Source organism: Eleutherodactylus coqui, chromosome 8, assembly GCF_035609145.1.
Source record: "Eleutherodactylus coqui strain aEleCoq1 chromosome 8, aEleCoq1.hap1, whole genome shotgun sequence".
NCBI classification, from domain to species: domain Eukaryota; kingdom Metazoa; phylum Chordata; class Amphibia; order Anura; family Eleutherodactylidae; genus Eleutherodactylus; species Eleutherodactylus coqui.
The window spans coordinates 26,202,202-26,214,243 of record NC_089844.1 but is presented as its reverse complement, the minus strand read 5'-3'; positions in this window follow the sequence as shown (position 1 = coordinate 26,214,243).

Genomic DNA, 12,042 nt, shown 5'->3' with positions numbered 1-12,042 from the left:
CTCACGATGCGACAGCGCTACATATGTGAAGCCCATGCTTTTCAATGGTTTCCTTCACATTTGCGATGATTTCTCCAATGCGATGTTGCGAGGGAATTTTTTATTTTTTTTCCGTAGCCCATATCTTGCTTATGGTGCTTTCGATTGTGTTGCATTGGCTCGCACAAAATTGCGGCTGCCGTGTGATGCGACTTAACAACATTAGAAAGTCCTACCCTAATTTTTCAGTATTTTGCAGGGAGGTAGAAATATAAGCCCTACCCCGAAAATAACCCCTAGCTGCATTATATATTAAAAAAGCAATACATTACCTTTGCTCCGGCACACTTTATTGTAGTTCTTAGCACAGCATTTCCTGGTTGTGGAGCTCATAAACCCCGCCTCCAGGAACTGATGGCTCTGGATCGGCTGAGCTGCAGCGATCGAGAACCAATCACAGCAACAGGAAAATAAGACCTACCCCAAAATCACAGTATCGCCATGAGCAAACGCAGTAACATAGTTTGTAGGGCCGAATGAAGACAATGCCCATCTAGTTCAGCCTGTTTATCCTCCTATGTTGTTGATCCAGAGGAAGCAAAAAAACCTCAATAGGCAGGAGCCAATTAGCCCTTTTGGGGAAAAATTCCTTCCCGACTCCCTAATGGCAATCAGACTGTTCCCTGGATCAACCCCTAATAGTTCCTACCTGCCTGTATACCCGGATTAACAATTAACCTAAGATTTATATCCTGTAATATCCTTCTTCTCCAGAAAGACATCAAGTCCCCCTTTAAACGCCTCTGTGGATTTTGCCATCACCACATCCTCAGGCAGAGAGTTCCACAGTCTCACTGCTCTTACCGTAAAGAACCCTTTTCTATGTTGGTGATGAAACCTGCTTTCCTCTAGACGTAGCGGATGCCCTCTTGTTACCGTCGTGGTCCTGGGTGTAAACAGATCATGGCAGAGATCCTTGTTTTGTCCCCTCATGTATTTATACAGAGTTATTTGATCGCCCCTTAGCCGTCTTTTTTTGCAGGGTGAATAATCCCAGTTTTGGTGCCTCTCTGGGTATTCCAGTCCCATCATTCCATGTATTAGTTTAGTTGCTCTTCTTTGAACCCCCTCCAGTACTGTAATATCTTTCCTGAGCACCGGTGACCAGAACTGTACGCAGTATTCCATGTGAGGCCTGACAAGTGCCTTATATAGTGGGAGGATAATGTTCTCGTCCCTCGCCCCTATACCTCTTTTAATGCACCCCAAGACTTTATTAGCTTTTGCAGCAGCTGACGGGCATTGGTTACTCCAGTTTAGTCTACTATCCACTAATACCCCCAGATCCTTTTCCATATCACTTTTCCCTAGCAGTACCCCATTTAGTGTATATTGGTGACATCCGTTTCCCCTGCCCATGTGCATAGTCTTACATTTATCCACATTGAACTTCATTTGCCATTCTGCCCAAGCCCCCAGCTTATCTCGGTCCGTTTCTAGCTGTACATTGTCCTCCATTGTATTAATTGTCTTATACAGATAGTCCCCGACTTGCGAACATTCGAGTTACGAATTTCGCTAGATACGAACTATCTGTCCTGCACAGTATGATGTGATGCTATGGCATTACATCATGCTGTGCAGGGAGCGGAGAGGCTTCTATCAAGCCTGATAGAAGCCTGTCCGGTCACATCGCGGTTGCTGGGCAGCCGGGGACCTCCTGAAGGGCACTAGGGCTGTCTATGCAGAGCGCCTATCAGTCCGTGCGCTTAATAGGCACTCTGCATAGGCAGCCCTGGGGCCTTTCAGGAGGTCCCCGGCTGCCTAGCAACCACACAGCGTCCCGCGATCTCATCGTGGGACGCTGTACGGGCCCCCTGAATGTCGGGTGCAGGCTGTTTCTTACAGCGGGCACCCAGCGGCAGCAGTTCCGACGAGCTGCGCCGCTCGTCAGAACTGTTAACACTTTAAATACCGCTCTGACAGCGGTATTTAAAGTGTTATTTAAAGTGTTAACAGTTAGGACAAGCGGCGCAGCTCGTATTGAACAGAGTGGGGCCTAATACTGAACCCTGTAGCACCCCACTAGTGACTGTGGCCCAATCAGAGTACGAACCATTTATTACCACCCTCTGCTTTCTATCATTGAGCCAATTCTTTACCCAGATACACACGTTTTCACCCAATCCGAGCTGCCTCATTTTATATATCAACCTATTATGTGGCACGGTGTCAAAGGCTTTAGAGAAGTCCAGATATACGAGATCAATAGACTCTCCCAGGTCCAGCCTAGAGCTTACTTCATCGTAGAGGCTGGTCAGATTGGTTTGACATGATCGCCCCCTCATGATTTTGCTGTGTCCTTCACAGAGTGGATACAAAGTGCTTTTAAACGCTGGGGGAGCCCAGGGTGGCAGTGCCAATGCCAATGTAGTTAACTTTTTGAGGTGCAGGGCAACCCGCCAAACTATTATGGCGTCATTTATAGGTTGCTGATCTGCATGGTGCACTACATGTATCAGGATGGTCTGGCACTTTGTATCTACTCTGTGCAGGAGTATACACCAAGCAGCCACCCCCCTCTATATAGGAGGTTGTGTGAGTGGCTGGCTCATCGGTGTCCTCCACAGGTCTAACTGGCTCCCTCATCTGGCAGTATGGCTGCCTCCATGCTGAGGTGGTGCACATGTTTTGCTCTCCTGACAGTAAGTATATGGCCGTTCTCAGTGATTGATCATTGAAAATAATGGGTTCTTCTCTCACGCGAGTATTAAGAGTCTCGCAACAAACAAAACTCCTGTGATAAAATCAGCCGTGTGACTACAGCCTCGGCCTAAGTGCACGAGCGCGAATCTGTTTATGACCGGCTCACAATAGCCTTGTCAATGTAATCTCATTTTTCCGCCTGCAGGGTAGAAACTCGTGTGTACTGGCAGCCTTACACAATTTCCCCATAATTCGAGCTGGTAAATTGGCGCAACCTCAGCAGCGTCTGCCCTTTCTATAATACAGAGGCTAGAGCTACACCCATTATAGCCAGCTTGGATTTTTTACAATTGCGCTGTCATGGCTGCAGTTACCTTTGACTCGCTCTCTGACTCCATTGAGAGCAGCGGCAATGCGATGTTGCTGCACTGCACTGCGGTTTTGGTCCAGTGTCACCCAAAAGGAAAGAGGTTGTAGGCGAATATGAGATACATCAGGCAAAAGCTTAGCGCGATGAATTCCAAAAGGACCAAACATCTTAAAACCATTTAAATCCCAAAAATGAATCACTGCCGGCTGCACAGCGAACACTGGGGCGGCAAAAAATATTTTTTTTTAGACCTTATTCTGGGTATTTTTGTGCCACTGATTCCAAAAATCCGATCCATCTTGTTCTCGGAGATCTTGTAGTTTTTGAGATGTTCCTGCTGTCATTCTCTATTTTTGTTAGATTTCTCTTCCCTCCAGCATTTGCGGACTATTAGTCCATGTGATACATACCGCCACCCCGGGGCAGCAAACTTGGGTTGATGACAAAATGTGTTTCAACTAAAAGGCCTCATGCCCACGGCCGGGTCGGATTCAGAATGCGAGATTCGCGCAGAAATAGGACATGCCGCAATTTTGCTACTGCATCGATTTCCTGCGATCAAAATCTCGTCCGTCCGTGTAGGATTGCGCGTACGCATGCAGGCCTATGGCAGTGCGCAGCGGCGGAGATTCAGCGCAGAATCTCACTGCAGAATTTCCATCTGTGGGCATTGGGCCAAAATGTAGAAAATTTCCTGCGATAAGCCTGGAGAAGCTAAAGGCAGGTACATTCGATAGACCTTAAAGACCGGCGTTTCCAAGATTCAGTGGACAGCTTTGAAGTGCGGTCATCGTTTTGTAGCATTTCCTTTACAACCCTATCGCACTCGCCCGTGTGCCGTTGGCCTTAAGAATAATAACCCAATCACATAGGAGTTCGGGCCGGGCGCAGTTAGATGACGTCCGCTAAGAGGTACGTTGCTTAGAAATGATGAAGAGCCAGGAAGGGCACAAAAAGTGCGACACACGGGGGGACAGAAACAAGCTAAGCGGATGGAGTGGTGGGTAAATGACATGAAGGGAGACCAAAGATAGGGAGGCTGTCAAAGTGATGAAGGAAAATGGTGTAAACAAGCGGATGGAACAGTGAGAAAACACCAATACAATAATACATAATAAATATTCGGTAAAGAAACTCAAGTACTGCCTGTAACAAATAACTATGGATCCAGCAGGGGGAGGGGGGAGTCAACCCTGGACAGGCTGCCCCTCCACCACGAGTACCTAAGGGGAATGCATCCTCACAAGAGATATAGCCGTATAAGACAGAATCACCCCATTACACAAATGGAATCCAATATTGGTATGAACACTGAGGACAGATGGAAGAAATAAAATAATTCCATAGAATCAAAAAAAAGCAAAAATTTCAGTTAGTAACAAACAAACAAAAAATAGTTAAGATTTAAAGAAAAAAAACTTTAAAAATCTTAATTGAAAAAAATAAATGATTGAATAAATGCAGCAGTATCACACGGCAATGGCGGATATAACAAGGCGGGCCGGGCGGAAGGCGAGAGCCAGTGCAAATCTGAAGTATCTTGTATATAAAACGCACAATCTGTTTGCGTCGTCTACGAAGCCACGGTTTTGGTCCAATTTGAGTGTACTTCTGCACGAACGTTCTTCATCACCGGCGACGAATACTGGCGGAATTAAAAAGCAAAAATTCACTGACTTCCCCTGTAATGTTTGCTGAGGTAAAATGAAAGCTGCGCTGTGATTGGTTGTTACAGGCAACACAGATTTTTGGGGGGGCAGCTTCCATAACAGTGTGGCGCTCGGCTCTTTTTTTGTGGCCCCCTTTGTATACTCCTGGACCTCTATTCATAAAATCTTTTTGAAACCCAGTCTTTAATAACCATTCCCTGCGCTTAAAGCGCCGTGCAGCGCAGCGGTCAATCACCCGGTGAACCAGAAGGTAAGAATGCCAAAAAATGGTTGTATATAATAAAGTAATGCAACATCATTGATTGATTATAAAAGCCCATAAACAAAAACTCTTTGTTGATGCCTATAAGGGCTCCCACACACTTGTGTTTTTTTTGTTTTTTTAACGCTGCGTTAACGCTACGTTTTTTTTTTTACTCAAATGTCATTGGGACTTTCGAATGTTAAAGACGCATCGCACAAGAATCACAAAGCACCAACTTGTGTTGTGTTTTTAACATTAGAAAGTCCCATTGACAATTGCGTAAAAACAAAAACCGTAGCATTAAAAAAAAAAAAATCCATTTAGACTCGCATCGTAAAAGGGGGAGCGACGCATCACCCCCTCGGATGTCCGTCTTACTGCATTCCAGCTGCCCGAGTCTCGCCTGTTTCCCCCTGATGTTGACACAAGAAGTGGCCGTCCTTTCGTGACGATGTTGTGACATTGCAGATGGCCGCCATGGTTTTGCCGCACGTGGACATTTTTGTTTTCACATCGGTTTCAGCCGAATCCCCTGAGAATATTTCCGTCTGTGACGGCTGATGATACTTTGTATTTATTGCAGCACCAAATAGTCCAACAGAGGCAGGTATGTAAGAGACGTCACTCCGTTCACAGCGCAGATATGCCCGCTGCGCTACAATGTATCACAGTGAGGGGCACGTTGTTTCACACGCCTCTGATTGGCACAGCTGCCGTGTTATGTGCGGTTCCCGTGTGAAGCTGGCTGTTTGTGTCTCTTTGCAGAATTATTGCAAATCTCTTAAAAAGCACCCGGTGGGATGAGGTGCCGGAACCGTCCGATCCTGGATAAAATCGGTACATTTTCCGAAAACGGAATATCTCTGCACTTGTGCCTATACAATGGCGTACTTGCATAGGAAGGCATGGATGTGCTACATGATGGTATGGCGCACGGGCCCCTGGGGGCCCGGAACATGGATTTCAATTTTGTGTTGTGGCCTCTGCAAGAGAGTAAAACTACAACGTTGAGTAGCATGTGAGAAGCAGAAATCCGCTTTCGGTGCCCCTCTAAGGGTATGTTTACACATAGCGGAAATGCTACATAATTTTGGCGGGGAACTCCACAGCATTTCGACATTCAAAACCAAGTAAAAATCTGCGTGATTGGTGCTGCGAATCCGTATCAGAAGATACAGCGCAAAGACTTTGAAGGCAAGATGAGCGCCATATCTTCTGAAATGCCACAGCATTTCTGCTACGTGTAAACATACTCTAAGTCCCGCGGGACCGCCGCTATGACTGACGTGAAGTTTACTGGAAGTGACCGCCTCCTCCTACGATACATGCATGGAGTTATTGGACAGTGTGGTCCAGGACTGACGCTATCATTGTGGACCGTTTTATCGAGCGCCAATTCAGTGCAGATGTAATGCAGATTACTAGTCAGAACACAACACAATCCGAAGACAGTGCAATGTTCAGCATAAATACACGGATTGGAATTTGGCACGTTCACCTCGTTAGCCCTGTTTTCTATACAGGGGCTCTCAACGTGGATCGGTACCTGAATCTCCTGCAGACAACGGTGGACAACTTCCTGGGGGATCTGCCCCTATTGTAGCAGCAGGAATCCTAGAATGGTAGAGTTGGAAGGGACCCCGAGGGTCATCAGGTCCGACCCCCTGCTCAATGCAGGATCACTAAATCATCCCAGACGGATGCCTGTCCAGCCTCTGATGACTTCTATTGAAGGAGAACTCACCACCTCCCGGGGCAGCCTGTTCCACTCATTGATCCCCCTCACTGCCTAATATCTAATCTGTCTCCTCCCTTTCAGTTTCATGCCATTGCTTCCAGTCTTTCCTTGTGCAGATGAGAATAGAGCTGATCCCTCTATACTGTGACAGCCCTTCAGATATTTGTGGACCGCTATTAAGTCTCCTCTCAGCCTTCTCTTCTGCTAAACATTCCCAGATCCTTTAACTGTTCGTCATAGGACATGATTTGCAGACCGCTCACCATCTTGGTAACTCTTCTCTGAACTTGCTCCAGTTTGTCTGTCTTTTTTAAAGTGGGGTGTCCAGAACTGGACACAGTATTCCAGATGAGGTCTGACTAAGGAAGAGTAGAGGGGGATAATGACCTCATGTGATCTAGACTCTATGCTTCTCTTAATACATCCCAGAATTGTGTTTGCCTTTTTGGCTGCTGCATCACACTGTTGACTCATGTTCAGTCTATGATCTATTAGTATACCCAAATCTTTTTCACATGTGCTGCTGTTTAGCCCAATTCCTCCCATTCTGTATGTGCTTTCTTCATTTTACTTGCCCATATGTAGGGACTTTGCATCTCTCCTTGTTAAATACCATTCTGTTAGTGGCCGCCCACTGTTCCAGCTTTTCTAGCTCTTTTTGAATACTCTCCCTCTCTTCCCTAGTGTTAGTTATCCCTCCCAGCTTTGTGTCATCAGCAAATTTGATCAGTTTCCCATCAATTCCCTCCATCAGATCATTTATAAAAATGTTGAACAACGCTGGGCCTAGGGCAGAGACTTGTGAAGGAGACTTCCAGTACCCTTCCCTCACTTCAGTTATACAGCGGTCTGACCGGACAGCGGATTTCTGCTTCTCACATGCTACTCTTCAACTTTGCATTTGGGTTTTTCTCTTACAGGGGACACAATAAAAAACTGAAATCCATGTTCCGGGACCCCAAGGGCCGGTGCTCCATACCATCGTATAGTGCCTTTATGCCTTATTGAGGTACACCATTGTTCTTTCAGTATAGACTTGTGGGCATCACATGCAGCGCCCCCTTCAGTTGGTTGTGTATTCCAACAGACGGCACACGGCCCCATTATAGCTGATGAGGCGAATCACATGGACCGACGACTCTTCACGGATGAGATCAGCACATACAATGTTCGAGGTCCATGGATATTAGACATAGGTGCATGGGGGGGGGGGGGGGGGGTGTCGGTGTGCTACCCGATGCGAGTTACACGCAACTCTCCCAGGTACAGCTAATATGGCCACCTGACTATAGCCTTGGTTTAAAAAAAATAAATAAAATGCTGTATCTAAGCCTATCCTGTGTGATACTGCCTGCTAAACTGCTGTATCTAATCCCATCATGTGTGATACTGCCTGCTAAACTGCTGTATCTAATCCCATCATGTGTGATACTGTCTGCTGAGCTGTGTATCTAATCCCATCATGTGTGATACTGCCTGCTGAGCTGCTGTATCTAATCCCATCATGTGTTATACTGCCTGCTGAGCTGCTGTATCTAATCCCATCATGTGTTATACTGCCTGCTGCGCTACTGTATCTAATCCCATCATGTGTGATACTGTCTGCTGAGCTGCTGTATCTAATCCCATCATGTGTGATACTGCCTGCTGAACCGTGTATCTGATCCCATCATGTGTGATACTGCCTGCTGAGTCACGTATCTGATCCCATCATGTGTGATACTGTCTGCTGAGCTGCTGTATCTAATCCCATCATGTGTGATACTGCCTGCTGAACCGTGTATCTGATCCCATCACGTGTGATACTGTCTGCTGAGCTGCTGTATCTAATCCCATCATGTGTGATACTGCCTGCTGAACCGTGTATCTGATCCCATCATGTGTGGTACTGCCTGCTGAGTCATGTATCTGATCCCATCATGTGTGATACTGTCTGCTGAGCTACTGTATCTAATCCCATCATGTGTGATACTGCCTGCTGAGTCATGTATCTGATCTCATCATATGTGATACTGTCTGCTGAGCCGTGTATGTAATCCCATCATGTGTGATACTGTCTGCTGAGCTACTGTATCTAATCCCATCATGTGTGATAGTGCCTGCTGAGTCATGTATCTGATTCCATCATGTGTGGTTCTGTCTGCTGAGCTGCTGTATCTAATCCCATCATGTGTGATACTGCCTGCTGAACCGTGTATCTGATCCCACCATGTGTGATACTGCCTGCTTATTCACGTATCTAATCCCATCATGTGTGATACTGCCTGCTGAGCCGTGTATCTGATCCCATCATGTGTGATACTGTCTGCTGAGCTACTGTATCTAATCCCATCATGTGTGATACTGCCTGCTGAGCCGTGTATCTGATCCCATCATGTGTGATACTGTCTGCTGAGCTACTGTATCTAATCCCATCATGTGTGATACTGTCTGCTGAGCTACTGTATCTAATACCAGAGCGTAGGAGTTTGAAAATAACCGCGGGAAGATAGCGGCTGCCGCTCTTTCCTCACATAGTATTCACCAGGGAGGTACTATCTGTTCTCGGCTGTACAATTAATGGGCAAGAATCCCGATAGTAAATATGAACCCGCTGAACTCCTACTGAAATCTATTTAGTTTTGTCCCGTTTTGTGTCTGTGATTATCAAGACCGCAAAACAGGACTAAAAGACAGTTAACACAAGTGCCCAAAACAATCCTAGTAGGACCAGATGTGCGGGGAGTCGATGCGTAGTCACAGACCAAAAGCTGCATCCGCCCGTGTGAATGAGGCCTTATCGGGGAAGATCTCGTAATGCACAGAATCAGACAAGCCACAACTGTGTCCTTGCAGGGCGCCTCGGGGACTTTTAGGGCCACCCTGCCTTCTGCCCCACATTCGGGTCTGCAGACCCACGGTCAGGCCGGGACACACTGCTGCGCGCCATTCATGACACAGACGGTGTAGAAGACAGTGCGGCTGACCCTCACATGCGGCAGAGTTGTTGTACAGCTTGTAGAAACTTGCGCAGCTGAGCATCCGTTCTCTTCACCCGGATGAGGTTGTTTCTGCAGCAGATTTCCTGCAAACCCCATCCTGATGAACGGAATATTTGCATAAATCTCCACACCGCCGCCGTTTCCTACAGCAGCCAAGGACTAGTAAGATTACACGGGACTTTTCAATGCAGTTTTATATGCGGTTCCGTCCGGATCACCGGAATATAAACTTCAACATGCAAATTCCTCGTGTGCAGGTGTGAATGACAGAGAATTCTATGTAACCACTGGGGGGCGCTCCTTCATCATGGCTGGATGGCACAGAAGAAGCATTGAGGCAGGTACAAGAAAAACGGAGGTTGTTTTAAAACCGCTCTCTGCGTCTGGCTGAACGTATTTGCATTATGTATTATGCGCACCTAATACGCGGTAAATGGCGTCAATGAACGTGCATTGGTTTTCATAGTTGCACCCACACTTGTGTATGTTTATTGCATATGTTAAGTGCATAAAAAAGAACGCAGCATGTTCTATTGTACCGCATATTACATGCGTTAGAGTTTAAGGCATCCACCAGTAGGGCTGATTCAGCGTATACGAATACACGTTCGCCAGTACGGAATGTATATTCGCACGAATGATTTTCTAACAAGCTCGACTCCCATCTAAATTGTCTTTTTAAAGCCATTCCCACCGGGCGCTGCAGCGCGAATGTACGAAAACCACGCAGAAGTGATGGTAAGCAGCGATCGGAAGAAATGCTCAAAACGGCAATTAATGCCTAGTTACAGCGAGCGCTCTGCTTTTTCTTACATTGTTCACCAGGTAACTCCCTCCCCCTCCCTTTTTTCAGCTGCCATAGAAGTCTATGGGAGTTTTCTGCATAACACGGCCAATGATAGTGCAAGACCGGTCTTACGCGGCATATTACCCTACGGGTCAGTTTACATGGGTGAAAGTGCAGCGCGTCTTATTTTTCTGCAAAAGCGCCAATTTCTTTATATGAGACGCAAAAATTGCATCGCACTTGCGTGCCACGTGCAACTACAAAGTTTTGATCTGAGATCAAGAAGAAAAACGTTGTCCCAACGCGGTTGAGGGCGGATTCGGAGGAGCTACGTGCGGGAAGATCGAGCGGCTCCTATCTTCCCGCTGTTTTCTTCAAACTCCTGCGCTCTGGTACGGAGTCTGAACTGAGGATGAAGGTGAACGGATTCCCCTCATTCGGGCGCATCTACACTCCGTGCCGCCGAGCGTAGCTGCGCCTGCTGCAGTCTGAATGGGCCCCGATCATGTGACCTGGCTTTAAATCTAAGTTATATGTGTGCATACGTTCTATACGAGTATATATAATATACGCACACGTGTCCACAGCCTTAAAGGGGTTGTCTCGAGGAAGCAGTGAATTTTTTTTTTGCCCAGTCCCCCTAATTAAGCATACATTACTAAGCCCCCCTGTAAATAACTTTTCTAGCTGGTTTGTACTTACAGTTCCAGCGTTTCAGCAACTTATAAAAACTTTCCCAAGATGGCCGCCGGCTTTTTTCCCGTCGCTTGCTGTAGCCCGACGTGCGCGCTCCCGAGATGCTACCAGCTGTGTCTCCCTGACAACTAGACGCCCCGCAGCCGCCGACCGGACCCACCGCAGCCGCCGACCACGGCACACAGTCACCCACCGCCAGGCAGCAGGTAACCGGCGCTAGACCCCTGACAACAGACGAAGGCCCCCCCGGCCCAGTGGCAGCCCCCCCGGCACAGCGGCAGACCCCCCGGCGCAGCGGCAGACCCCCTGGCACAGCGGCAGCCCCCCCGGCCCAGCGGCAGACCCCCCGGCAGAGCGGCAGTCCCCCCTGGCACAGCGGCAGACCCCCCGGCAGAGCGGCAGCCCCCCCGGCCCAGCGGCAGACCCCCCGGCAGAGCGGCAGCCCCCCCGGCCCAGCGGCAGACCCCCCGGCAGAGCGGCAGCCCTCCCCCGGCACAGCGGCACAGTGGCAGCCCCCCCCCCCCGGCACAGCGGCAGCCCTCCCCCGGAACAGCGGCACAGCGGCAGCCCCCCCCCCGGCCCATCACTTACCTGGGCGGCAGGACGGCAGGACAGCTGGGCGGCTTCTCGGGACAGCTAGGCGGCTCAAGTTTCTGCACCTTCCTCTAAAAGAGGATGGTACAGAATGGCCGCTCCAGCGCGCTCCCGAGAAGTGACAGCTCGTCTGCGCATGCGCAGAAGAGCTGTAGCGGCGAGCACACTGAAGCGGCTCGTGCTGGAAGGAGAAGACCGGACTGCGCAAGCGCGTCTAAAAAAGCAAGCCGCCAGCGAAATTAGACGGCACCATGGAGACGAGGACGCTAGCAACGGA